The sequence below is a fragment of the Chiloscyllium punctatum genome, chromosome 23 (assembly GCF_047496795.1).
Source record: "Chiloscyllium punctatum isolate Juve2018m chromosome 23, sChiPun1.3, whole genome shotgun sequence".
Taxonomy (NCBI): domain Eukaryota; kingdom Metazoa; phylum Chordata; class Chondrichthyes; order Orectolobiformes; family Hemiscylliidae; genus Chiloscyllium; species Chiloscyllium punctatum.
Window position 1 is genome coordinate 52,106,612 of NC_092761.1, and position 27,714 is coordinate 52,134,325.

Sequence of the window (27,714 nt, forward strand, 5' to 3'; positions counted from 1 at the left end):
CTGTCTCTCTCCCCCTGTCCCTGTCTCTCTCCCCCTGTCCCTGTCTGTCTCTCTCCCCCTGTCCCTGTCTCCCCCTGTCCCTGTCTCTCTCCCCCTGTCCCTGTCTGTCTCTCTCCCCCTGTCCCTGTCTCCCCCTGTCCCTGTCTCTCTCCCCCTGTCCCTGTCTCCCCCTGTCCCTGTCTCTCTCCCCCTGTCCCTGTCTCCCCCTGTCCCTGTCTCTCTCCCCCTGTCCCTGTCTCCCCCTGTCCCTGTCTCTCTCCCCCTGTCCCTGTCTCCCCCTGTCCCTGTCTCTCTCCCCCTGTCCCTGTCTCCCCCTGTCCCTGTCTCTCTCCCCCTGTCCCTGTCTCCCCCTGTCCCTGTCTCTCTCCCCCTGTCCCTGTCCCCGTCTCTATCCTGAGCCAATGACAGTTTCCCGCGGGCGGGCCTCTTTATGCTAATGCGGGCGGCGCTGCTCCATTCTCCGTTCTGAGGTGAGCACCGGCCGCTATTTACCGACAGAGCGGTGTTTGGGAGCCTCTGTTCGGGCTTGTCGGTGTGTCCCCGGATGGTTTCTGTTGCGGTAAGTGTAGCCGGCTGTCCGGGGATCCGCAGTGGCCGGCCGCTCCGCCCGCTCCCTCTCTCCCTCCTTCCCGTCTTCTCCGGCCCTTTAGTCGCTCCCAAAATGGCGGCGATTGGGGCCCATCCCCGCCCGAGGTCTGGGGGGGTGGGGTGGAGGGGGAGACTGTGGGAAGGGGAGACGGCGGCGGGTGGATCTGACCTTCTGAGGCCGGGGGAGAGCGGGGGGGAGACCGCCTGCCTCTGTCCCCGCCCTGTCCCCCCATCGGCCCGGTGCTCCTCGTTGGGCCCGGCTCACCTTCACCCTCCCCGCCCGCCTGACGCCGTTGGTACGGTCCGGCCTGGGCTGGATCACTGCACCTCCCGGTCGGCCCGGGGGGGTGGGGGGCTGCGGGGGGGGCAGACTGGAGGGAGACACCCCCCCCCCCCCCCCCCCCCCTCCATAGATGGGCGCTCACAGCCACCTCGAGCCCAGTCCCCGGACACTGCGCCGATCAACGGCAGACCCGGCTGTCAGCCCGGGCCCCCATCCCCCTCGGGGCCTGGACTAACACTGGCCGCCTCGAGTGTTTCCTGAATCCCCGCCGGCAGCAGAAGGTGGATTAGTCCTGCTCTGACCGTGGGGTGCACCAGGGGGTTCGGAGTGTCATGACCGGAGAGTGCGGGGATTGACTGCGGGGATCGGGGATCCAGCGCTGGGATCGTGTGTGTGTGTGTGTGTGTTGGCGGGGTTTGGGTGCGAGAGTTCCAGAGAGGGATCTGGGGCTGGCAGGCGATCCGCTGTGGGGGCGAATGGGGGTTTGGAAGGAGATCTGGTGTAGAGGCTTCAGAGGGGATGGAGGAACTTTAGGGGCCTGTCAGTGGGGATGAAGGTAAGAGTGTGACTAATGGGTGTTCCAGTAAGCGGAAAATGGTTGAACGTTTTGCTGATCCAGTGAAACAAGCCCTTCACCCCCATTAAATCTGTGTCTGCAAACAGCAAGTGTCTGCACTTGTCCCATTGACCTGGACTTGGTCCATAAGATGTACCTGGACTATGAGGAGTACAAGACAAGTGCAGGGCCTCGGATGATTGACGATGACTTACTGCTCTACCTAAGTACCACCACTCAATCTCTGTAATGTCTCTAAACTATCAGACTGCTCATCTGTCATCTTGTACTTGATGAACAGAAATTTCCTGGAACTAAACACTGGGGAAACTGAAACTAATTGTATTCTGATGGCTTCACCCCATGCTGCTTGCTGCCACTGTCTTGCCTTTAAATTCAAAGTTGTAAACTGTGTAGGTATGTTTGACCCCGTGATGATGTTTCAACATAATACCTGCTATATCACCAAGAAGGACAACTTCCACTTGGATAACATTGCTAAGGTCTGCCTACGCCAAAGCTTTAGCTCCTGTGGAATCGTTGTGCATACATTTGTCACTTTGACACTTGACCATTCCAAGTCACTCCTAGATGGCATGTCATTTTGCATGCTCCACAAACAAGCTCCTTCAAAGCTTTGTTCTTGGTTTCTGAACTCACCAACTGCTTGTTGGCCCATTTTAGTGACTGGTCCTTGATTTTGAAATTCTCTTTTGTGTTTTCAAATCTGTCCATCTTTGTTACTTCCTATTCCTGTTCGGTCCACGAGTACTACAATTCTCCATTCCTACATTCTGTTATCATGTATATGGTTGATTTTAACCACTCCAGCTTTGGAAGCCATGCTTTCACTTTCTTCAAGGTTAATCTCCTGATTTCTCGTCTAAATCTCTCCACCTTTCTTCCTTGTTCTTTAAGGTACTTATCAACATCCGCCCTGTTGATCAACCTTTTGTTGATCAATCTTCATATCTCCTATGTTGTGAAATGTTTAGTAAAATTCTTGTGAAAAATTTTGGGGATAGTTTTACCCTGTTAAAGGTGCTATGTTAAAGGAAGTTGTTGGCATAGCAATCATAATTTTTTGAATTGAGTACTGAGTGTTTGTGATCATATCTGAGAGATTCTTTTATGTATGAACCCAAATTACTCTGTTTTTTTATTTATGGAAAATTTGACATACTGATGTATTGTGATGTACTATGGTGATCCTTCGTTTCCAGTCCTAGTTTCTATTCATTTGCTGATTGCTGTGGAAAAATACTGTGAAGTTGTATTACATTCATGCTCTGCATACAATGAAGGCCCCCCCATGAAACAGGCCCTAATGATAGTCAAATATGAATTCGCTGTATGACACCATTGGTATTGATAGAGATGATTCTGTGGCTTCCAGGTGTCCTGTTGTATTTGTGGTCCCTGAACTGCTGTCCAGATTTAGGATAGATTGTGGATTGAACCTGGAAATTGTTGGTCTCGGTTGTTTGTTCCTGCTAGTTGGTACCTTTTTATCAAGGAGGCATCAGAATAAATCATGGAGACATCCTGCTGTAGCTACCGGGATAACATAGATATGCCAGAATATCATTATTTTATATGAAGCTGAGAGACAGCAAACACTGGTGGGAGTTGTTTATAGGCCTCCTAACAAGTTCTCCACCTTCTCCATTTCCCCTCCCCCCACCTTTTCTCAGTCCCAACCCTCGGACTCAGCACCGCCTTCTTGACATGCAATCTTCTTCCCGACCTCTCCACCCCCACCCCCTCTCCGGCCTATCACCCTCACCTTAACCTCCTTCCACCTATCGCATTCCCAGCGCCCCTCCCCCAAGTCCCTCCTCCCTATCTTTTATCTTAGCCTGCTTGGCACACCCTTCTCATTCCTGAAGAAGGGCTTATGCCCGAAATGTCGATTCTCCTGCTCCTTTGCTGCCTGACCTGCTGCACTTTTCCAGCAACACATTTTTGAGCTCTGATCTCCAGCATCTACAGTCCTCACTTTCTCCTCCTAACAATAGAACTCGTTACATATGACAAGGTATAAATCAGGAAATTGGAGGTGCATGTAACAAGGTTAATACAACCATCATGATTGACTGGGTAAATCTAAAAATGTGTTGCTGGAAAAGCGCAGCAGGTCAGGCAGCATCAAAGGAGCAGGAGAATCGATGTTTTGGGCATAAGCCCTTCTTCAGGATTCCTGAAGAAGGGCTTATGCCTGAAATGTTGATTCTCCTGCTCTTTTCATGCTGCCTGACCTGCTGCGCTTTTCCAGCAACACATTTTTAAGCTCTGATCCCCAGCATCTGAAGTCCTCACTTTCTCCTGGATAAGTCTAATACTATGTAGGATGAATTCCTGAATATTTGATAAAGTGGTTCTTCAACATGCTGTTCTAGAAAACCAACTTGAGAACAGGCTATTTTACTCAGATATTGTCCACAGAGAAAAGGCTAATTATTTAATAGAGTTGTGGAGGATGATCTAGGGAAGAGTTATGAAAAATACGAGAATTTTACATTAAGATTGGAAATGATATCATTGAATCTGAAACCAATGTCTTCTACAGAATGTTGGCTGGAACAGATTAGGAAACTGCATTGAAAGATGCGACAGAAGACAGGCAATGACTAGCATTTAAAGAGGTAGTGCATAGTCTACAACAAATTTGCATTCATGGCTAGTAAGAGAAGATCTCTTCACCGAGATCTGTCTGTGATTTTTGTTGCCTTAATTTTCCTGTTCTCCTCATTCACTCTTATCTGTCTCCCACTGAACTTGCTGAACTCCATTCTGTCATGTCACACCCAATCTTATTATCAAATCTGCTGATAATATTGGTGCTGTTGTTGCTTGTTGCTTGCAGAAGCTGAGTACTACCTCTTAGACATGTCCTCCTTTCACTGCCTGGACCCTGGCCCCTCCACTGAACAACAAGCTGTTGTTTCCAGGCCCGATCACTGATCTAATTTCCTCTGGAGATCTCCCCTCCACAGCTTAACATCTTTCCAAATCTGCAGAGATTGCTTCAACCTCCTTCTCAAAATTGACAAACAGGACTGCTCTGCCCAATCTGGTGGTTGTCACTAAGGAGAAGGTACTGGGGAAGCTGAAAGGTCTGAAGGTAGTGAAATCTCTCAGATAAGATGGACTACACCCCAGAAATCTGAATGAGATTGAGAAGGTTGTAGGGGCATTGGTGATATTTTGGGAATCGTTGGAGTCAGGGAGGGTACCAGAGGACTGGAAGGTGACTAATATAACACCTACATTTCAGAAGGGAGGGAGGCAGAAGACAGAAACTGCAGATGAGTTACCTGACCTCAGTCCTTGTTAAGATTTTAGAGGCCATTATTAAAGATGAGATTGTAGAGTACTTGGAAGATAAGGTGGAATCAGCACTGCTTCGTCAAGGAGTGGTGATATCTGACAAGTCTGTTTGAATTCTTCAAGGACGTAACAAGGAGGATTGATGAAGGTAGAGCGGTAGACATGATCTATGTGGACTTCAGTAATTTTCCTCCTTTGGTCTCTTCCCACTTACATTCGTGATTCTTCTGATGATTTATGTTACACAATTTCCACTTTCCCAGCCTAAGCTACCTTGACTTCACAATGGTTGTGCAATATCTCTACAATCAGGATGGTCTGAACACGCTTCACTGCTTCCTTGAAAAGAGGCATGAACAGTCCCCCACCTTCCACTACCCCCTTCTGTCAGAACTCATTCTCACTTTCAACAATTTCTTTAACTGATTTCACTTTCTCCAAGACATGTATAGCTATGGATACCTGCATGGGTCTCAGTTATTCCTGTCTGTCTGTGGGTATGCGCAGCATTACTTGTTCCAGTCTACTCGCTGTCCATGACTCTCCCTCTGGTACCTCAGTGATGCTTTTGGTGCTGGTTTTTTGGTCTTGTCTGGAATTGGAAAGTTAATCAGTTTTGATTCCAAATTCCATCCTCCTGCCTTCATTTGACACTCGGCTCTTCGCTTTCTTGATTTCACTGTCTCCATTTCTGGGGATAGTCTGTCCACCCTGTTGACAAGGCCCGTTTCCCTTGCTTCTGCACTCTCTTACCTGTCCTTGGGATATCAATGATAGAGCTCCCTTTTGTTCACCCCACCAGTATACACATTTAAAAGAATGTCATTTGTTTGCTCACATGCCAATATTGCTGTCCAGGGCCTGCTATATTATTCCAACCAAGATCAACATAAACTGGAGAAACAACATCTTATTTTATGCACCTTAAGACCTCGAGCTCTCAACACTGCGTTTAATAACTTCAGAACTTAACGCGTATCCTTGATTTTGTTTCTTTCCCAACTTCTACCTAGTTTGTGTTTGTTTGGTTGGCAAGGTCCACTTTTTCTTCTTTTTATAATTAAAATTTTTACCCATCTTCTATCTCAATCTCTCACTTACTACCATGTACACACATTTTATCTTCAATTCTGGACACCCTTACATCTGCTCCACTCTATCTCCTGATGCTGCTAGAAATGCTGAGATCTCTAGCATTTTATAAGATAAAGATTTATTAGATCAAAGGAAAAGGTTTATAAAGATACCAGCAATGTTGTAAGCCTGAGGATTGTTTAAAATTCTGCAAAGGAGCGCTAAGAAATTGATGAAGAAACAGAATATGAAAGTAAACTGGTGAGAAATATTTTAAAAACTTTAAAAGCTTCAATACATAACTAAAAAGGGCAAGATATGTAAGAAAATAAAACGACTGCAGATACTAGACATCTGAAATAAATAAATACTGTAGAAACCGAACAGGTCTGGTGCTTCTGTGGAGAGAGAAACCATTCATGTTTCAAATCCAATATCATCTCTTCAGAGCAATATCATCTCTTCCTATTGCAAGCTGAGACAGGAGTATTCATGATGGGGAATGAGGAAATGGCAGAAAATAATTAAGTGGATATTTTGTTTTCACAGAGGAAGATAGAAAACTCCTCCCAGGAATTCTAGAGAGAATGGGGAACTGAAAGAAATTAATAAAAGTGGTAATACTGGAGAAATTTAATGAAACTGAAATTTGATAAATCTCCTAGATCTGATGAGCTATATCACAGAGTACATTGGAAGAGGTTGCTGGAGAGATAATGGAGGTTTTGGTGGTCATCTTTTAAAATTTATGGGTTTAGCATGGTTGCTGCAGATTGGAAGATAGTAAATGGAACCATGTAATCCAACTATTTAAGAAAGAAGGAAGACAGAAAATGGGGAAGTACAGATCAACTCTGTCAAATCTGTGAATGGTTTTCTGATGTAACAGTCGAGATGAGGTGCATTCAGAGAATGTTATGTCTTTGGATTTTTAGAAGACTGTTCAGGTCTTGGGCAGGAGGTTATAAGCAAAGCTATAGCACGTGAGATTGGGGATAAAACACTGTTGTGGATTGTGAGAGAGGTCATTCTCCAGGTGGTATGCTGTGACCAGTGCTTGGACTCCAGCAATTCACAATTTAGATCAACGATTGACATTTAGAGACTGAATATTGTATTTCCAAGTTTGCTGATGTCACAAATCTAGATGCAAAACGTAAGTTTTGAAGAGGATGCAAAGAGCCTTCAAGTGAACTTAGGCTAAGTGAGTGCTCAAGAATATAGCAGGTGGAACCATAATATGAAAAAATGTAAACTTATCCACTTTGGCAGAAAGACAGTGTTTCTTAAATGGTGAGAGATTGGGAAATACTGTCCCATGGACACAAGTGTCCTTGTTCATGAGTCACTAAATGCTTGTAAATGTGCAGTAAACAATTAAAAAACGCAAATGGTATGTGGCCTTTATTAGATTTGAACAAAAATATCTAACTTTTTAGTTGTGTAGCTTTGGTGAGATTAGATCAGAGATACTGAGTCCAATATTTGTTTAACGAAAGATGGACACACCTGCCATAAATGGAGGACAAAGAAGGTTCACCAGATTAATACATTTAAGTAATGGGAATGCCTTATAAGGATATTTTGGAGACTGTGCAGAGAGGGCCGAATGATATTTCTCCTGGCTGGCAATTTTAGAACTAAGTTATAGTCTCCGCATAAGAGGCAGGGCATTCCGGACTGTTTACCTCAGGGGGTAGAATTCTTTGAAATTCTCTGCTCCAGGGGCTGTGGAGACTTGATCACTAAATACGTTGAAGACAGAGATCAATAGATTTCTAGATATTAAACTCATAAAGTGATTTGGGTTTATTGTAGCAAAATGATGAGTTAATTGCAGATATAACTTAATGTAATTTTTTTATCAGGTTGAATAAATTACATTCTACATCATATATGTGGATGGTTGAGATTTGTTGAGGTCACAGACGCACTTCAGAAAGGAGCTCCTACTTTGTTTTTTTTTAAAAGCATATAGCATTGGTTGAGTAATCGGAATGATCATGGATTTCATTGAGTTGGGAGTGGCTCTGATCCTTTGATCAGGCAACACCTTGATTTCTTAAAGGGGTAAAAGGATGCTTCTTATTGGTTGTTGCACTAATGGGTACAGTCTGAAAAAAATTACTGTCATAGCTTTACTTATCAATATGTAATTTTGCAGTTGAATTGTATGATCTGATTTGCAGACAGTTGAGTAATTAAACCATGTGTCAGACCATGCTACTTAAGGGGCCTCTGTGGTGCAGTACTTTTGGACCAGGAGGCCTAGGTTCAAGTCCCACCTGCCCCAGAGGTGTATAATAACATCTGAACAGGTTGATTAGAAAATATCTTAGCCATGCTACTTCAGAGAACCAATGACCTCCTTCAGTCCTGGGAAATAATTCCTGACTCAGTGACCTTTGAATAACCACAGTCTTCAAGCAAAAATTCATAGAAAGCATTGCCAGATTTCAAGTAAAATTAGATTAAAATGTTCAGAATGTTAGACACTGATGTGATGGCAATATGTTTAGTTGGAAATCTAAGACTGGAGACCTTTTATGACACTGCAGAGAGGTTACTTTTCTCCACAATGAAATGCAAATTTACAGAAAACATAAGTGATTCAAGTGTGATCACAAACGTGGGAGGCATCGTGTTATCACTAAAAGAATACGCACATTCCTCAGAATGGATGATCCAGCTAACTTGCCGAAAGCTTAAAATTATAGTCACTTTGAAAGAAGAGAAAGCAAGGCTAAGTATGAACCTAATCAATAATGTCCCCTGAATTGACTTGAATGAGAAAAGGCCATTTGACTCATCAAGTCTGCTCAGTCATTTGATAAGATCAGGTTTGTGAATTCTCCTTCTATTCCATGTTTGACCTTGATTCTGTTGTCTGGTGACTCATTACTATTAACTCCTGTTTTGATGAACACAGTTCTTTCTCCCTTATGGAATTTTGCGGCACAGGAGTCACAGTGCATGTCTTCTCCTTCTTAGCTATTTGGGAAAAAAAACTATCCAATTTGTTCCTACATGTTAGCTTTTCTTTCCCCATAACTGTACAGATTAGTCCTGTTAGAGTCTTACAGCACAGAAACAGACCCTTCAGTCCAACTCATCCATGCTGACCAGATATCTTAAATTAGTCTAGTCACATTTGCCAGCATTTGGCCCATATCCCTCTAAACCCTTCCTGTTCATGTTCCCATCCTTTTAAATACTGTAATTGTACCAGCTCCTTTTCATAAACAATAAGTTCTTTCTTCAAGTTGTATTTGTAATCTTAAAAATTGCAACTTTAAGTGAAACATTTATTCCTATGGGAACACACAGAAGCTGGAGCTCCGTTTCATCGAACCTTTTGAGAAAATAGATCTCAGAAAGAAAGTACAAATTGAAAAACTAAATGCTGCTGAATGAAATAACTTTCAAAGTGTATGTGACAATAATAAATCAAGTCAAACTTTTAAAAATTAAAAATATTTTAATCATTATATTGAATTTTAATATTTTCATTTAAAAATATTTTAACAGCATAAGTCATGGAACAGAGAGAATCTTTTGTAAATGATTGCTGTAGCTCCTGCCTGTCACTAGTGCCTCTCACACTGGAACTCTGGTAGGTCAGGACTGCAGATTGCTGGGTGAGCCTGGGAGAGGATGCAAGTTCTGGGGTAGGAAGGAGGAGGCTGCAGGTCAAGAGCAGACACAGGGAGGCTGCAAATTTCAGAGCTAGAAAGCAGGGAGTGGTCATGGGCTATGTGTATTACTACTTTTCTGAGTTCTTTGTCAACCAGCAGCTTTGAATTTACATCGAGTTAAATAATTCCACAGAGGCCAGTATCCCATCAAGTGACCCTTCATATACATATACATAGGACTTGACACTGGTCTCGCTTCCTCAGAGCCAGCTGTCAAAGTGAACAGCACATCTGACACTCCTATTTCTGTCTGTCAGCCAGGGCTCTGAGTGGACCAGATTAACAGCCCCAATTAAGGAATTTATATTCTATATGATTGACCTGGCTGACCTCATTAAAATCACTACATCCCTCCACCTCGTAAATCAGGGACGTAGGCCTGTTCTTGCTCTTGCAGCTCTCCTGGAGTTTTTTTCACACTGGGTCCAGTTCCTCTGATTCAGTGTTGAATACAGGGTTTGTGTATCAGACCAAAGCATCTTGAAAGAAATTCATTGTCTTCATGAGGTGGAAAATGCATTGAGGCTGAGACATGCGCTGTGTGTAGTACAGACTCGAGGTTTCTTCGAGGCTGGATAGGGCAGGCGAACCCATGGTTTCTGATAGCCTTTCCAGCTGTTTGGAAGGCCCACGTATGTTTTGCTCCTCCCGGTTTCCTAGTTTGCAGTTTCTATGTGGTTCACGTTCTTGTTCAGGACCACGTCACGATTCCTTGAGTAAAGGCAACTGCATAGCCTTATGCCAGGACATATCTTGAACAGAAAGGCTTTCGGTTAGCCCATAGCAAAACCCCAAAACATGCCATTGTAGTTGTTGTCAGTGTGCCAAACTGAGATTGGAAAATCATCCCACTGGGCCTGAATTGAGTAAGAGAACTCAAAGGCTGGTATTCAGGAGAGCATGCAACCAGTGAAGCCCACCTCCATCTGGCTTGGAACAGTCAAATTGCTTATAGAATCATAGAGATGAACAGCATGCAAACAGACTCTTTCGTCCAACTTGTCCATGCTGAACAGATACCCCAACCCAATCTAGTCCGACCTGCCCCATATCCCTCCAAACCCTTCCTATTCATGTACCCATCCAGATGCCTTTTAAATGTTGCAATTGTACTAACCTCCACTATTTCCTCTGGCAGCTCATTCCTTACACACACCATCCTCTGTGTGAAAAAGCTACCCCTTAGGTCTCTTTTATATCTTTGCCCTCTCACCCTAAACCTATGCCCTCTAGTTCTGGACTACCCCACCCCAGGGAAAAGACTTTGTCTATTTATCCTATTCATTCCCCTCACGATTTTATAAACTGCTACAAGGTCACTCCTCAGCCTCTGACGCTCCAGGGAAAACAGCCCTAACTTATTCAACCTCTCCCTATAGCTCAAATCCTCCAACCCTGGCAACATCCTTATAGATCTTTTCTGAACCCTTTCAAGCTTCACAACATCTTTCCCGATAGGAAGGAGACCAGAATTGCACGTGATATTCCAACAGTGGCCTAACCAATATCCTGTACAGCTGCAACATGACCTCCCAACTCCTGTACTCAGTACTCTGACCAATAAAAGAAAGCATACGAAACACCACCTTCATTATCCTATCTACCTGCGACTCTACTTTCAAGGAGCTATGAACCTGCACTCCAAGGTCTCTTTGTTCAGCAACACTCCCTAAGACTTTACCATTAAGTGTATAAGTCCTGCTAAGATTTGTTTTCCCAAAATGCAGCACCTCACATTTATCTGAATTAAACTCCATCTGTCACTTCTCAGCCCATTGGCTCATCAACATCCAAATGAGAACCAATCCAATTAAGTGTCTGGTTAAATGGTCACGTGGTTCTGTTGGAGGTTGGTACTAGTGCAGATGTATTAGTGATTGCAGAACCAGTCTTTATCAAAATTCGCTCTGGACTCCAGCCTTTAAGTTTGCTTAAGACCTTGGCTAGCCGGAGAGCATCTGCTGGGGATCCTTTACAGATTAAGGTTACAACTTTGGTTCTGGTCTCAAATGAGAAGTAGCTGGTTCCATTATCACTGATTGCTGTGAAAAGCAGGGCTATTCCCATAGTTTCAACAACAAACGTTGTCCCCTGAAGTAAACGGTCTGTCCCACTTAGCAGAGTCCTGTGTCCAGCATTGGCATTCCTGATACTGTTTCATCCTCCTCTCCAGGTCCATAAAAATCAGATTTAACCTGGTGCAGAGTCTTCTCCCCATTACCAACCTTGATGGAGCTATCCCTGTAGTAGCATGAAGGATAGTCTGATCGTCAGAAAGGAACTGGGACAGTCTGTGTTGGGTGAAACTAAGCTGTTTCTTTAAGCCTGCCTTAAATTTGGCCTGCTGTTTCCACCACATCGTTAAATGATGGATGGTATGGATTTGTCCTTATATGCCAAATGCCTTTCAACTTTAAGAAATACTTGAATTCTCTGCTGGTAAATGATGGCTCGTTGTCTGTGACCAACACTTCTGGGAACCCACGTATTGCAAATGATGCTCACAGCTTTTCTATCATCGTCCCCATGTTTGATGAATGAACTCGAAGCATGTCCAACTACTTTGAGTGGGCATCCACAATGACTAAGAACATTGTGACCATGAAAGTCAACATGTAACTGAGTCCAGGGTTTCCTGGCCATTCCCACAAATTATGGGAGAACTGCTGGCTGTACTTTTTGTCCTTGGCGCACTCCGCATTGCCCTGCCAAAGTATCTATATCTGCATCCAATCCTGGCCACCACACCTAAGTTCTCACCAACATGTTCATTTTGGAAACCCCTGGATGACCTAGGTAGAGTATAGCTAGTATCTGGTGGTAGACCTTTGCTTGTGACAATCACTCTTGCTCCCCATAATAAAATGCTGTCCTCTACAGTGATCTGGTCTCACTGGGTCAAGTAAAGTTTCAGTTTGGGTTGTGAACACCCTTTTATTTCCCCCATCACCACCAGCTGTTTCTAGTTTTGCCAGGACAGGATCTTTTTGCATCCATAGTTCTAATGTTGTCAGTGGTGAGCGGAAGGGTATCCAGAAAGTTTAAAACCAGAATGGACTCTTCCTGTGGCGGCAACACTGGTGTTGTATCTGCAAGTGGGAGGCAGCTCAAGACATCTGCATTTGCTGCGTGGCTGCCCGAACGATGTTCCAACTTGTGATTAGACGCATTGAGAATGAGAGCCTACCGCTGAGTTTGACATGAAGCTATCGGCGGTATGGCCTTTGAGTCGCCCTCCCAGGGGTTTGTGATGTGGCACTATTAAAAATTTACATCCATAAAGGTATTGGTGGAACTTTCTCTCACCAAAATTAGCTGCCAACCTTTCCTTCTCCAGCTAGGCATATTTGCACGCCGTATCAGACAAAGTCTGGGAAGCATATGATCTTGAGCAGTCCTCTCCATTGAGCCATCTATGAGCTAACACTACCTTGATAGCATATGGGGGAGCATCACATGTCACCATTTCCAAAGCTGACTTTTTGAAAAGCAGATGTAAGGATGCCAAGATACAGGCCAGGTTACGTATGAACTTTCTGTAATAATTTATCAATCCAAGGAAAGATCTAAGCTCCTACAGATGTGAGCCGGGGCAACTTTGATTGCCCTTACTTTACCTTCCAATGGGTGTAACCTGGTCTTGTCAACTCTAACTCAAGTGGGTCATTTGGGGTGCCTTTTCTTTTTGAAGGCATACGCCTTCCTTGGATGTACATTTTAGGAATATGCCCAGGTTCTCTCAGTGCTCCTCACTGGTCTTACCTGTTATTAGCATGTCATTTAGATAAATGGTGACCTGGCATAGACCTTGTGAAATGTTCTCCATCATCCGCTGAAAAATGGAGTGGACTGATGCTACCCCAAATGGCAGTCTCACATATTGGTACAAACCCTTACTGTAGCATACTTCTGGGAATCTTTGTCTAACTGCAATTACCAGTATGTATGGCTCATATCTAGCTGCTTGAAGGACACCAGTATAGGGTTTCAGTCCAGTCAAGGCCTTAAGCAAACTTAAGGGTTGGAGTACACCGGGAAGCTTGTTAAAGACTATTTCTGTGATCACTGTTACAGCATAGCAGTATCAACTTTCATTAGAACAAGGTGACCATTTAACCAGACTCTTGTTTTGATTGGTTTGGATTTAGATGTTGCTAAACAATTTAACTGTTCCACGCCAGATGTAAGTGGGCTTTCCAGGGTGTACACTCTCCTGGATACTGCCTATGAGTTCTCTTACTTAATTCAGGCCCAGTGGGACTATTTTCTAGTCTCGAGTCCACGTACTAACAGCAACTGCAATGGCTTGCCATCTCAGATCCTGAAGGAAATATTAACTGTTTGGCCAAGGCTGGGCTTTGTTTTGGGGTTTTGCTGACCTCGAGTCCCTCTGTTCAGGATATGTCCTGACTGAGGCTATGTAATCTCCTTCACTCAAGTGATGTTTCCCAAGCTCAGGTCGGCCTAGCAAGGATGTCTACTTCCATCGGAATACCCTGTACCTCAAATGCTCCATTTGTCACCTTTTCGAATGACAAAGTCAGTTGTACTGTCTGTTTGAAGTCCATTTGGGCTTCAACAAATAAGTGCTTTTACATGGTTACGTTATTAATCCCACATAGCAAACAGACTCTCAGCATCTCATTAAGGGTTAAACCAATGTCACATGCCTCTGCCAGTTGTCTTAACCTTGGCAAAAATACAGACACAGATTCCACTGGTTCTCGAACTGTCAAGTAAAACTGACAACATCTCAGAATTAGAGGAGGCTTGCAGTCATAATATTCCTTAACTAAATTTATCAACTTTTGAACGATTTTAGTGTCTGGTGCCTCAGGGCCAGATAGGCTCCTAATAACCAAAACAACTGCAGTTCCACAAGCCATCAGGCCAATTACTTATTGCTTTTCATCTGCCCCAATGTAATTTACCAAGAAAAAAATAACACATTCTTTCTACATACTGGACCCAGACGACAATGACAGCATCCAATAAGTCAAGCTTCCCAAATAACCTCATGAAGCCTGAAGTGGTTACCACACCTGAAAGACAACTGTTGCAAGCAAATTTTACTAGGAGTGTTTTTTTTTTAAAACACGTGCCACTAAAATATCTCCATGGAGGCTATTATCCTGTCACCAAGTCACCCTTCATTTACACCTGCACAGTACTTGATACAGGTCTGGCTTCCTCAGAGTGAATGGAGCTCCTGATATTCCTGTTTTTTTTTTAAATGACACTTCTGGTTTTTTTTCTCCTTTTTTTTCTCCTTTTTTTCTGTTTTTGTTTCTTTTCTTTTTTAACCCCCACACTACCGTCTAACTGCGGTAGTGCTTATTTTTCCCCCAGCACCCATGGTGTGCGTGTGTGTGCAGGTGTGAGACATGGTGAGAGACACAAGGTGCACGAACCTTTATTCAATTTCCACCACCAGGAAGATAGGAAAACACCCGAGTGGCCAGTGACAAGCAGTGCCCTTCACAAAAAAGGGCAATGCTGTGTGATCAAACAGGGAAGGGGAGGGCAGGGACTAAATCAAAATAGAGTTGGAGGGGGAAATAATGCACTCCACTCCCTGCGGCACCCACCTCTCCCTGAACAACTCCAGGGTATTGGTGGACACCGCGTGCTCCTTCTCCAAGGACACCCAGGCTCTAACGTAACCGCGGAAGAGGGGCAGGCAGTCGGCCCTCATGACCCCCCCCCACGGCCCGCTGCCTGGACCTGTTTATGGCCAGTTTGGCCAGGCCCAGGGGCAGACCCACGAGGAGGTCTTCAGACCTGCCCTCCCTCTTCCGTACCGGGTTCCCGAAGATCAGGAGCGTGGGACTGAAGTGCAACCAAAAGCAGAGGAGGAGGTTTTTAAGAAAGTCAAAAAGGAAGTGCAAACGCCCACACCCAATATATACATGGTCCACAGACTCCACAGCGCCACAGAACAAGTAGTTGGGCTGGGAGTCCGTGAACCATCGCAATCTGCGGTTGCAGGGGACCGCTGTATGCAGCACCTCCACTCCAGATCCCCGAGAGAAAGGGGGGGACTCCCACGTAGAGAGTCCTCCACTGGGGATCTCCACCACCCGGTGGCAAATGGGCACGCCAAGATTGGTCTGGACGGTGGATGAGGGAGAAGAGGTGAACGGTGTGCAGCAGCAGTCTATACAGGGCCTGCCTTTTTACCCCCTGAAAGGGAACAAAATTAAAATTCCAGAGGCAGCTCAGGTTGTGGGGCACAGGCTCCCGCGGGAAGTACGGGACCCTGGGGCCAATGTGAAATTCCGTCCGGGCTGGGGTGAGCGCAGACGGGATCCCACCGCACACCTGAGCGTCCTCCAACTGGTGCACTACGTCGGGTCCGAGCACCGCCATTTTAAGGCATCGGATGGCAGTGGCCGCGTACTGGACGTCTATCGCTGCCCTGCTCGCTATGTCCTGCGGCAGCGTCCAGCCCAGGCCCCCGGCACCCAGCATGTCCCTGACCCTGGTCACCCTTGCTGCCATGGCCTGCCCCTCCGACAGCCACTTGAACCCGCGAGTATGGAGGTGCAGATTCCTGAGCAATGGCTCCCTGACGACAGCCGCTACTCCAGCCGGAGGGTAGGCGCGGCGCGATTCGACCATGTTCCAGACAGTGATCAGGTCCTGGTAAAAGACAGGTAGCGTCTTGAGGGTGACTTCCAAACCGTCACGGTCGACGAACAGCAGCTGCGTGTCGTAGTTGAGGTTACGCACCTGGCGGAAAAAAATACGTCGCCAGGGCGCACCACCTAGGAGGAGGCTCGACGTAAAGGTATCGCCGCAAGGTCTGAAGGCGGAACGTCGCAACCTGGGTGCGGACGCAAACCAGCGACTGACCGCCCTCCTCAATAGGGAGACTCAGAACTTGCGCAGCGACCCAGTGCATCTTTTTGTCCCAGAAGAAGTCGACCAACGTTCTCTGGATGTCAGCGACAAGACATTCTTGTTTATATCTGACAGCCATGGCTCTTTGACTGGGCCAGGTTAACAGCCATAATCTGGGAACTCTGAGGGTCATCTGGTTGACCTTGTTACAATCATTACAAAGAATGTCAAGTCCAGGTCATTAATATGCAGTCATTAATATGCATAGAAAAGAAACAACAATCCTAATAATATTCCCCTAACCTGGGAATACCACTTCCAACTTTGTTCCACTCTGGAAAACAAATTTAATCACCGTGCCATACTTTATTTCTCTTTGTCAATTGTTAGTGTCATATAATCATACATTATAGAAACAGGCCCTTTTGCCCATCATATCTATGACAACAAACAATCCCCAAAATATACTAATCCCATTCACCTGCCCCGGTCCGTAGCCCACTATACTCTAGAATTTTAAGTGCTGATCCAGATGCTTCTTAAATGCTGCGAGAGTATATGCTGTTGTGTTGTCATGTTGCTACTGTCTCTTTACAACCATGCTCATGTAGCTACACAATCTGTTACATGATATTTTGTTGTATACTGTTTACCAGGGTGGATACAAAACATCAAACACACTACTCTCAATAATGCTCTGTGTTACTTAAAATAACTCAATCAAGTTAGCCAAATACATTTTGCCATTAACAAATTCATTTGCACATTATTTATTAGCCCATTTTTGTTCAAAATGCCAACTAATGATTACTCTCAGTCTCAAAACTGGGAAAAATTGAGATGTAATTTATAGAGTCATAGAGATGTACAGCACAGAAACAGACCCTTCGGTCCAATTCGTCCATTCCGACCACATATCCCAAACCAATCTTGTCCCACCTGCCAGCACTCGGCCCATATCCCTCCAAGCCCTTCCTGTTCGTATACCCATCTGGATGTCTTTTAAATGTTGCAATTGTACTGGCCTCCACCATTTCCTCTGGCAGGTCATTTCATACATGTACCACCCTGTGAATGAAAAAGTCTCTTCTATATCTTTCCCCTCTCATCCTAAATCTATACCCTCTAGTTCTGGACTCCCCTACCCCAGGGAAGAGACTTTATCTATTTATGTTATCCATGCCCCTCATAATTTTATAAACCTCTATAAGGTCACTCCTCAGCATCCGACGCTCCAGGGAAAACAGCCCTAGCCTATTCAATCTCTCCCTACAGCTTAAATCCTCCAAACCTGGCAACATCCTTGTAAATCTTTTCTGAACCCTTTCAAGTTTCACAACATCTTTCCAAAAGGAAGGAGACCAGAATGTATTACATCTTTTGGGCGGCACGGTGGCACAGTGGTTAGCACTGCTGCCTCATAGCGCCTGAGACCCGGGTTCAATTCCCGCCTCAGGCGACTGACTGTGTGGAGTTTGCACGTTCTCCCCGTGTCTGCGTGGGTTTCCTCCGGGTGCTCCGGTTTCCTCCCACAGTCCAAAGATGTGCAGGCCAGGTGAATTGGCCATGCTAAATTGCCCATAGTGTTAGGTAAGGGGTAAATGTAGATGTAGGGGTATGGGTGGGTTACGCTTCGGCGGGGCGGTGTGGACTTGTTGGGCCGAAGGGCCTGTTTCCACACTGTAAGTAATCTAATCTAATCTAATCTAACTTTTCTCAGTTTTGAAGAGAAGTCACGGTTCTGAAATGTTAACAAAGTTTTCTCTGCAGATACTGCATAATCTATTAAGTATTTTCTGTCATTATTTGTGCAGGTCATGATTATATAAGTGAGAACCAGGCTAATATTGAGGCGGTCAAGGGGAAATTAAAGAAAAAATAAGAGCAATAAAGAGAATATGAGAAGAAACTGATAGCAATCAAAAAAATCCAAACATTTTCTGCAGACATAAATAGCAAAGGGCAAGATTAGGAGTCAGACGCGTTACAAATTAAATAAGAGACATGCAGGCAGATGGCTTGCCTCAAGTACTATTTGAATGATTTACACCTGCCTTTACTAATGAAGTGAATACTCCATGATTTTTCATTCTGTGGGATGTGGGCATCATTGGTGAGGTGAGCATTTGGTGAACAAGACTCGTAACACTTGAGCTTAGCTTACTCACCCACTTCAGGGGGCGGTTAAGGGTCAACCACATTGCTATGTTCAGTTAAGGATAGCAAAATTGTTTTCACCCTAAAGAATGATCTTCTCAAGAATCTATTTAGTTCCATGACAGTTATCACAGTTCGTCACCAATACTGAGACTAGTTTTCCATTCCAGATTTATTAATTGAATTTGAATTTCACTAGCTACTGTGGTGGAATGTGAATCAGTATTCCCACCGTATGAACCTGGGCCTCTGGATTAATAGTCCAAAGAATTACCACTGCATCAACATTACTTCAAACTATAGATAGGAAATATTTAAGAGGTTGGATGCTCTATGTATTGATTTAACATTAATTGCAAAGGTCAGCTATATTTAAAGTCATTAACAGTTCCATATTAGATGCATTTGAGGAAACAGAGATATGGAAAAGTGGAAATTTCTAATGTCCTGGTCATAATTTTCCAATCCTCTTTAAGTACTGGGCTAAGGCCAGAGGACTTGAGAATTGTAAATATTATAACCTTGCTCAAAGAAGTGCAAGGATAAACCCAGGATTTTAACTTCAGTGGCAGGAAACTATTTAGAAATAATAATTCAAGCAATGTTAAGAGTGACTTAGTTATGCTTAGATTAATTAAGGAACGCCAGCAGAGATTTGTTGAAGGTAAATTGTGTCTAACCAATGTGACTCAATCGTTTGATGAGATAAGAGAGGATTATCAGGTATAATCTGGTTGATGTGACTGTCCAAAAGCAAGTCAAAGACAGCATAGAAAACCACAACGTGCAAGATCCCATATCCTACCCCAGCCTTACACCATCCTGACTTGGAACTCTAATTGCTGTCCCTTCACTGTAACTCAGTCAAAGTTATGGCACTCTCTGCCGAACAGCAGTGTGGTATCCCTACACGTGGACTGCTGCGGTTCGAGAAAGCAGCTCATTATCACCATTTCAGAAGGAGCAAGCAACAAGTGCTGGCCTTTCCAGAAACATCCCATGAACAAATTAAAAAGGGAACAAATTGATGTTGCTACATGCAAAGGGTAAAAATGTGGGGCTTGCTAAATTGCTCTTGTATTTCACACGTACTTGTGGCCAAATGGTCTCCTCCTATGATGCAACTATTCTATGAACTTGGTCTTCTATTTTACCTTCACTGCTACCGCTCTTTAAAGTCCCTGGAGGATGCTATCAATTACCTTCCTATTCTCATGGAATCGGTACCATAATGTCATTATATCTATCTGCTAACAGATTCATTTATTAAATCCATATACACCATATCAACCATATGACACTCTATTGTGTCATCAAAAAAACTGAGCTGTGATTTACTACCAACTTGCGTTAATTTTCCCATACCACTCCTGAATATATTAGAACCAAGTTAATTATGTTCTCACTCCTTCATGTCTCATGTTTTATCTCCAGTAACACTTTAAACGCTCCAGTACATTTGTTAATATTTCTTTCAATGGCGCCTCTTCCTCACACTCCAGTCAATCTGCTCCTTTTTGCATAGCCAATCTATCATTTTCTATAAGCTGGTCATATTAGAGTCAGATAGCACCGAAACAAACCATTTGGTCCAATCAGTCTACGCCAACCATAATCCAAAACTAACCTAGCCACATCTACCTGTACTTGGTCCATATACCTCCAAACGTTTCTTATTCATGTACTTATCCAAATCTCTTTTAAACAATGTAACTATACCCATATCCATCACTTCCTCTGGATGTTCGTTACATACACAAACCACACTGTGTAAAAAAAAAAGGCCCCTCATGTCTTTAAAATCTTTCTCTTCTCACCGTAAAACTATGCTCTCTAATCTCGAGACCCCTACCCTAGGGAAAAGACACCTGATATTCACCTTATCTATACCCCTCTTGATTTTATAAACCTTGAGAAGGTAACCCCTTGACCTTCCATGCTTTAGTAAAAAAAAGTTCCAACCTAACCAGCATCATCTTATAACTCAAACTCTCCATTCCTTGCAACATCCTGGTAAATCTTATTTGACCCTCCCCAGCTTATTAATATCCTTCCTCACAGGGTGACCAGAACAGGCCTCACCAACATGCTGTAGAACCTCAACATGACATCTCAACTCCTGTATTCAAAGATCTGAAGGTAAACGTGCTAAACGTTTTCTTCGTCATCCCATTTACATGTGATGCAAACTTCAAGGAATTACATACCTGAACCCCTAGGGGTTTCTGTTCTACAACACTACCCAATGCCCTACTTTTAATTATGTAAATCCTGTCCTTATTTGTTTTACCAAAATGCAATACTTTGCATTTATTCAAATTAAACTTCATCTGCCCCTCCTCAGCCTTTTGACCCAATTGATCAAGATCTTTTTGTAATCTTCACTGTCCACTCTACCACGTCTTGATGTCATCTGCAAACTTACAAACCATGCCTTCTATATTCTCATCTTATTGTTTCCCCACTACTCTACTTATCCTCTTCACAATACTTTACAGTTCTGTGTCATTCATAAATACTAGTGATATTAAGATAACATGAAATTAATCGTAGAACATGAGTAGAAACGATTACATTACCTTCCAAAACTTCAAACTCCTTTTGAGAAGATTTGTAGCTCAGGTTGAAATTCTGGATGTAGGTTTGCTCGCTGAGGTGGAAGGTTTGTTTTCAGGCATTTCATCACAATACTAGGTGAGCCTTGGGATGAAGCCTTCCGGAGGCCCACTTAAGATGTTACTTAGTATGGTGATGAAACCTCTGAAAACGAACCTTCCAGCTCAGCGAGCAAACCTACATCCAGAACTTCAAATTCCTGCATTGGTAAGTGGGCTACAATGTATAAATAAGGAATGAATGAAAAGATTATGAAACTAATGTTAATATTATTGGTACATTGTGCCGATAAATATGTCAGATGGTAGTGCTGGCTATTGCAATTTACCCTTATCGGCATACACCGTAAAAGTCAAATTGAGACAAAGAGCATGAAACTTCAATTGCGATAAGACAACAAACTGTGGGATACAGTAAAATTCAAGTGTAGGGGGATAGAGACCAATAGTGAAAATCTGAGCATTAAGAGGCACAAATAAAAAAAAGTCTTTTTGGTGATAAAGTCAGGATGAAAACAAAAGTTAAGGAAAACAATCCTACCAGCCAGAGGAGTTTTCTTACACAAGATGATTGCTATGAGCACAGACGGAGAATATGAAAAAAAAATCTCTTTTGATCTTTGCTATGGATAAGAAGAAAGTGATAGATTCCTTTGCGATACGATAGTGATCGACTCAATATTGCTAATCTCCATAAAACAGCTGGTCTCTGAATAAACATTTGAGCCACTGGTGGATGTTTCCTTCTGACAGTAGAAAGTCATGAAGAGCCGCCTTGAGGACAATTTGGGATGGTTACTAATTGGTAGCCCAGCTGGTGACACCACATTCCATGAAAAAATAAACAAGAAATAAAATAATTTAGAATGAGAACCACCGATGAATCCAATATCTCTTCAACCACATCCATCAATATTCTGGAATGTAGCTCATCTGGTCGAGTGGATTTATGGTGCTATGAGGCTATGAGTGGATTCATGCTACCTCTTTGTTCATATTAACATTTTCCTTTCACCATTTTCGCAAGTCCCTTCGTTGCATAGCATTTCTGAGCAATTTCATGTATTATCTGTGAGGTCAGACACACTGTAATTATTTAGTTTCCCTCCCACTTCCCTGTTGTCCATTATAAATTCTCTTGTCTCTACCTGTAATAGGTCCTCGTTTGTCACTGCGTTTTTTTTCTTTTCACATACTGAAGTTTTTATAATCTGCCTTTGTATTTTGCGAGCTTGCATTCATATTATCTTTACCTTTTCTTTGTCAGTTTCTTGATGATCCTTTGCTGGGTCCTAAATTACTCCTACTTCACAGGCTCGCCACCCTTTCTGGCATTTCTATAGGCTATTTCTATTGATCGAATGCAATATTTATTTTAAATTGAAAGTGGTCCACTAATACAGTATTGGGAGAAAGTGAGGATTGCAGATGCTGGAGATCAGAGCTGAAAAGTGTGTTGCTGGAAAAGTGCAGCAGGTCAGGCAGCATCTAAGGAGCAGGAGAATCGACGTTTCGGGCATATTCCTGAAGAATACTAATACAATATTGCCAGTGTTACATCCATCTCCAGTTTCCTGACTTTTCTTTTGTGCTCAATGTTAGCCTTGTGGTTTGATGGTGAATAAATACCACTCATCAACATTTGCTGCCTCTTGCAGTTTCTCAGCTCCACCCAAACTGATTCTACATTTTGATCACTCACTGTAAGACTCCCACTCGCCAATGTACTTGTCCTCTGCTAAGAGCATTCTTTCTAACTGATGCATATTTTTGGATATTAATTTCCCAATTTTGGACATGCTGCAGCTGCAAACACTGCATGCATTCAGACTGCTTATAATTCTGCCTCTCTAACATTGTTCTCCATTCTGATCCTATTTAAATCCTGCCTTTGCTTCATGTGTCTTCTAATTGTGCTTGTTGTGTTTCTATTTCCCGTGAACTATGTTGCTTCCTTCCAGTAGATGTGTCCTCTCAGGTGCCTGTGCCCTAGGTATCTAGCTTGATCACTCCCCAATTACAAGAGCAAATCTGCCTCCAAGAGTATTAGTTCTGGTCCTCTCATGATGCAACTTATGAACCATGCCATAGGAATCTGATGTGCTCCTCCTTATACCAATTCTTAAGCCATATATTCAAGCACTCAATTCTCAAATTCCTACCCTCATCAAAATATGGATGGCTTGATGGCAAATTGGTTAGCGCTGCTGCCTCATAGCACCAAGGACTTGTGATCAATTCTAGTGTTGGGTAACTCTTTGTATGGAGTTTCTCTATGTTTGTGTGGGTTTCTGTCAGGTGCACCGGTTTCCTCCCACAGTCTAAAGATGTGTAGTTTGGATGAATTGGCAATGCCACATTGCTCCATAGTGTTTAGGGGTGTGTAAACTAGGTGAATTAGCCATCATTAATGGGCATAGGGTGTGGGGAGAGGTTTTCTTGGGATGCACTTCAGAGGGTCAATGCTTACTTGAAGGGCAGAATGGCCTCCATTTGCACTGTAAGGATTCTATGACTGGAAGTAATTCTGATATTGCTGCTTTTGCATTCCTGCTTTTTAAGCTTCTTCCTAGTTTCCTAAAATTTGCTTTTGCCATCTCACCTTTTTCTTACCTATGTTATTGGTACCATATGATGACCTCTGACTGTTCACACTTCTCCAGAAGAATATCTTGCAGTTTTACTATTTCTTGTCTCTTTCTGGCACCAGGGTCAACATACCAACCTGTCATCATGACAATATAAATGCTGTATTTTCCCCTGACTATCAAATCCCCCATCAACACCACTCTTCTGAGTCCATTCTTGTGCAACTGTACTACCTGGGGTGCTATAGTCTTGGCTGTAACTGTACTCCTCTGGAGACGAGCCTTTTTCCATGCTGTATAATTCTGTAATCATTGTGCTCGCTCGTATCTAAAATGGAAAACCAGTTCAAGAATTAGATCATCTCAAGGGACTTAAGCACCTTGCCTGGCAGTCACCCATTCCCTATCTGTCTAACATGTTGAGTGACCATCTCCCAACATGAGCTTTTCACAAAAACAGTTTTGCTGTCAATTCAACAGCCAAGCACAACAATGCAATTTTCACTCTTCATGAAACTCCAGAATTATTAACATAAGCTGCTTGAGGAATGTCATAGTTTCCGAACTTCAGATTCATGCTTTTCCGGTGTTCTAAAATCTCTGCCTCATGTTGAAACACAATTCCAAGTAAGTTGGCATTGTTTCAGTACTGTGTTCAATTGACTGTTCTTCAACTGAGTGTTGGAACTGTTCAACCACAACACCACCTACAAATTGTAAAAGCCTTGCACTGTCTTGGGTCACAGAAATAGAGGAGGGGGCAAGACAGATTTAAGAATGATGGTCATTTTAAAACTAGACTGATAGTCAACAGTCAGTGAACATGGGAATATTGAGTAAATGGAATTTATGTGAGTAATGAAGTGGACATTAGAGTATAGATGAACTTAGGTTTAAAAATGCTGGAAGATGAAAGACTACTCAGTACTAGAATGGTCAGGATTAGAGGTAACAAATATTCATGGTGATGTGGTCTCAGTTGAGACCTGGTTTTCTTATTCCTAAATGACTCACTATTGGAATCTTATGCAATCTTTAAAGTCTCCCTGTGATATCGAGAATGACCAATTTGAAGGACTCAGGTTCATGTCTCATCTGGTCTTTGTGAAGATCTCCATTTCTTAGAATCACAGAAGTGTTATAGAAGGAGACTATTTAGCTCATTGTGTTTGCACTGGCTCTTCAGATGGATATCATTGCCTCGTGGCAGTCATAGAGATGTACATTGCCAGGGTCGGAGGATTTGAGCTATCGGGAGAGGCTGAACAGACTGGGGCTGTTTTCCCTGGAGCGTTGGAGGCTGAGGGGTGACCTTTTATAGAGGTTTACAAAATTATGAGGGGCATGGATAGGATAAATAGACAAAGTCTTTTCCCTGGGGTGGGGTAGTCCAGAACTAGAGGGCATAGGTTTAGGGTGAGAGGGGAAAGATATAAAAGAGATTTACGGGGCAACTTTTTCACGCAGAGGGTGGTATGTGTATGGAATGAGCTGCTAGAGGAAGTGGTGAAGGCTGGTACAATTGCAACATTTACGAGGCATTTGGATGGGTATATGAATAGGAGGGGTTTGGAGAAATATGGGCCGGGTGCTGGCAGGTGGGACTAGATTGGGATGGGATATCTGGTTGGCATGGACGGGTTGGACCGAAGGGTCTGTTTCCCTCTTGCTTTGTTTCCATACCTTGCACCTTATATCTGTTCAAATAATCATCCAATAGCCTTTTGAATGCATCAAGTGAACCTGCTTCCATCATATCTTCCAGACAGAGCATTCCACACCCTCATTAACATATTAAGTTTGGGTAATATAATTCAGGAACCTTTTGCTGTTTCTCAGAATACACTGCCTGAGGAAATCTCCAGAAACCAGATTCTATATGCTGGGCTTCGATTAAAGATTGATTAAATAAGTCAGTCACAATCTTTTCTTGGCCACATTCCGAGAAAATGTAAAACAAAAAGCAAAAAAAACTGTGGATGCTGGAACTCTGAAACAAAATAGAAATTGCTGGAGAATCTTGGCTTATCTGGCAGCACCCCTGGAGAGAAAGCAGAGTCAACATTCTGGGTTCAAAATATTGACTTTACTTTCTCCCCACAGAAACTGTCAGACCTGCTGAGCTTCTCCAGCAATTTCTGTTTTTCTTCCAAAAAAAATGTGCTGGATGATGGACCACCGGAATCATTCTCTGTTTTGGTTGATTTCAATTAATCTCATCTAGCCTTGCAACAAGATATAGGAGCAGTCCAAACTGTTCCTACTACAAAATCTTCATTTTTCTCAATTTGAAATTCCTGGGGATATTAATACTGTGTCACTTGTCCGATTATTTCTGAATATAAAATCTATTCCTTCAAAAGACAATCTGGAATAACTCCTTCAAGAGCAGCTTCATGTATTAATTCAGATTAATATCTTAATTTTATGTAAGGGAAGAAGTTTTGCCTCACATGACTTCCCCATCACTGCTTTTTCCTTTACCAGAATAATTGGAAGACATTGTATCATGAGCCACCATCAATATCTGAACTAACCTTCTTAAATATTTAAATTCTTTACTGAGAGCGATAGAAATGTACAGCATGGAAATAGTCCAACTCGTCCATGCTGACTAGATATCCTAAATTCATCTCGTCCCATTTCCCAGCATTTTGCTTGTATCCATCTAAATCCTTCCTATTCATGTAACCATCCAAATATCTTTTAAATGTTGTAATTGTATCAGTCTGCACCACTTCCTCTGGCAGATCATTCCATACACACATCACCAAAGTTTCTGTCTTCCTCTGCTTGAAAGATTTGCCTCTTAGGTCTCTTTTATATCTTATCTCCCTAGTTTTTGACTCCCCTACCCTGGGGAAAATACCTTGGCTATTTACCCTATCCAACCCCCTCGTGATTTTATAAACATCTATAAGGTCACCGCTCAGCCTCTGACACTGCAGGGAAAACAGCTCCAGCCTATTCAGCCACTCGCTTTCGCTCAAACCCTCCAGCCCTGGCAACATCCTTGTAAATCTTTTCTGAACCCTTTCAAGTTTTCCCACAACTTTTCCTATAGCAGGGAGAATCGACGTTTCGGGCATAAGCCCTTCTTCAGGAATGAGGAAGGTGTGCCTAGCAGGTTAAGATAAAAGATAGGGAGGAGGGAGTTGGGGGAGGGGCGTTGGGAATGCGATAGGTGGAAGGAGGTTAAGGTGAGGGTGATAGGTCGGAGAGGGGGTGGGGGCGGAGAGGTCGGGAAGAAGATTGCAGGTCAAGAAGGCGGTGCTGACTCCGAGGGTTGGGACTGAGATAAGGTGGGGGAAGGGGAAATGAAGAAGCTAGAGAAATCTGCATTCATCCCTTGTGGTTGGAGGGTTCTTAGGCGGAAGATGAGGCACTCTTCCTCCAGGTGTCGTGTTGCCATGGTCTGGCGATGGAGGAGGCCAAGGACCTGCATGTCTTTGGCGGAGTGGGAGGGGGAGTTAAAGTGTTCAGCCATGGGGCAGTTGGGTTGGTTGGTGCAGGTGTCCCAGAGGTGTTCTCTGAAATGTTCCGCAAGTAGGCGGCCTGTCTCCCCAATATAGAGGAGGCCACATCGGGTGCAGCAGATGCAGTAAATGATGTGTGTGGAGGTGTAGGTGAATTTGTGACAGATATGGAAGGATCCCTTGGGGCCTTGGAGGGAAGTGAGGGGGAAGGTGTGGGTGCCAGTTTTGCACTTCCCTCCAAGGATGCAAAACTTGCGCCCACACCTCCCCCCTGCACAAAATGCAGCACCTCACATTAATCTAAATTAAGCTCCATCTGCCAGTCCTCAACCCAGCAGCCCATCTGATGAAGGTCCTGTTGTACTCTGAGATAACCTTCTTCACTGTCCACTGCACCACCAATTTTGATGTCATATGCAAACCTACTAACCATTGCTCCAATGTTCACATTCAAATCATTTATATAAATGATCAAATCAGAAGTCACATAGAGTCATGGAAACATACAA

At 43.5% G+C, this 27,714-nt stretch overlaps 1 protein-coding gene across 6 annotated transcripts in view; it reads left to right on the top strand.

Moving 5' to 3' along the window:
• The first annotated feature begins 391 nt into the window (after positions 1-391).
• prdm10 (PR domain containing 10) overlaps positions 392-27,714 on the top strand; it is a 208,064-nt gene continuing 180,741 nt past the window's right edge. For 2 of the 6 annotated variants that reach the window (XM_072592991.1, XM_072592992.1), the window contains exon 1: positions 395-559. The gene's annotated coding sequence lies outside the window, so the exon portion shown is untranslated. Of the gene's footprint in view, positions 560-867; positions 885-1,049; positions 1,153-27,714 lie in introns of those variants that run through there. The other 4 variants (XM_072592994.1, XM_072592996.1, XM_072592995.1 and 1 more) reach the window with 4 other exon arrangements.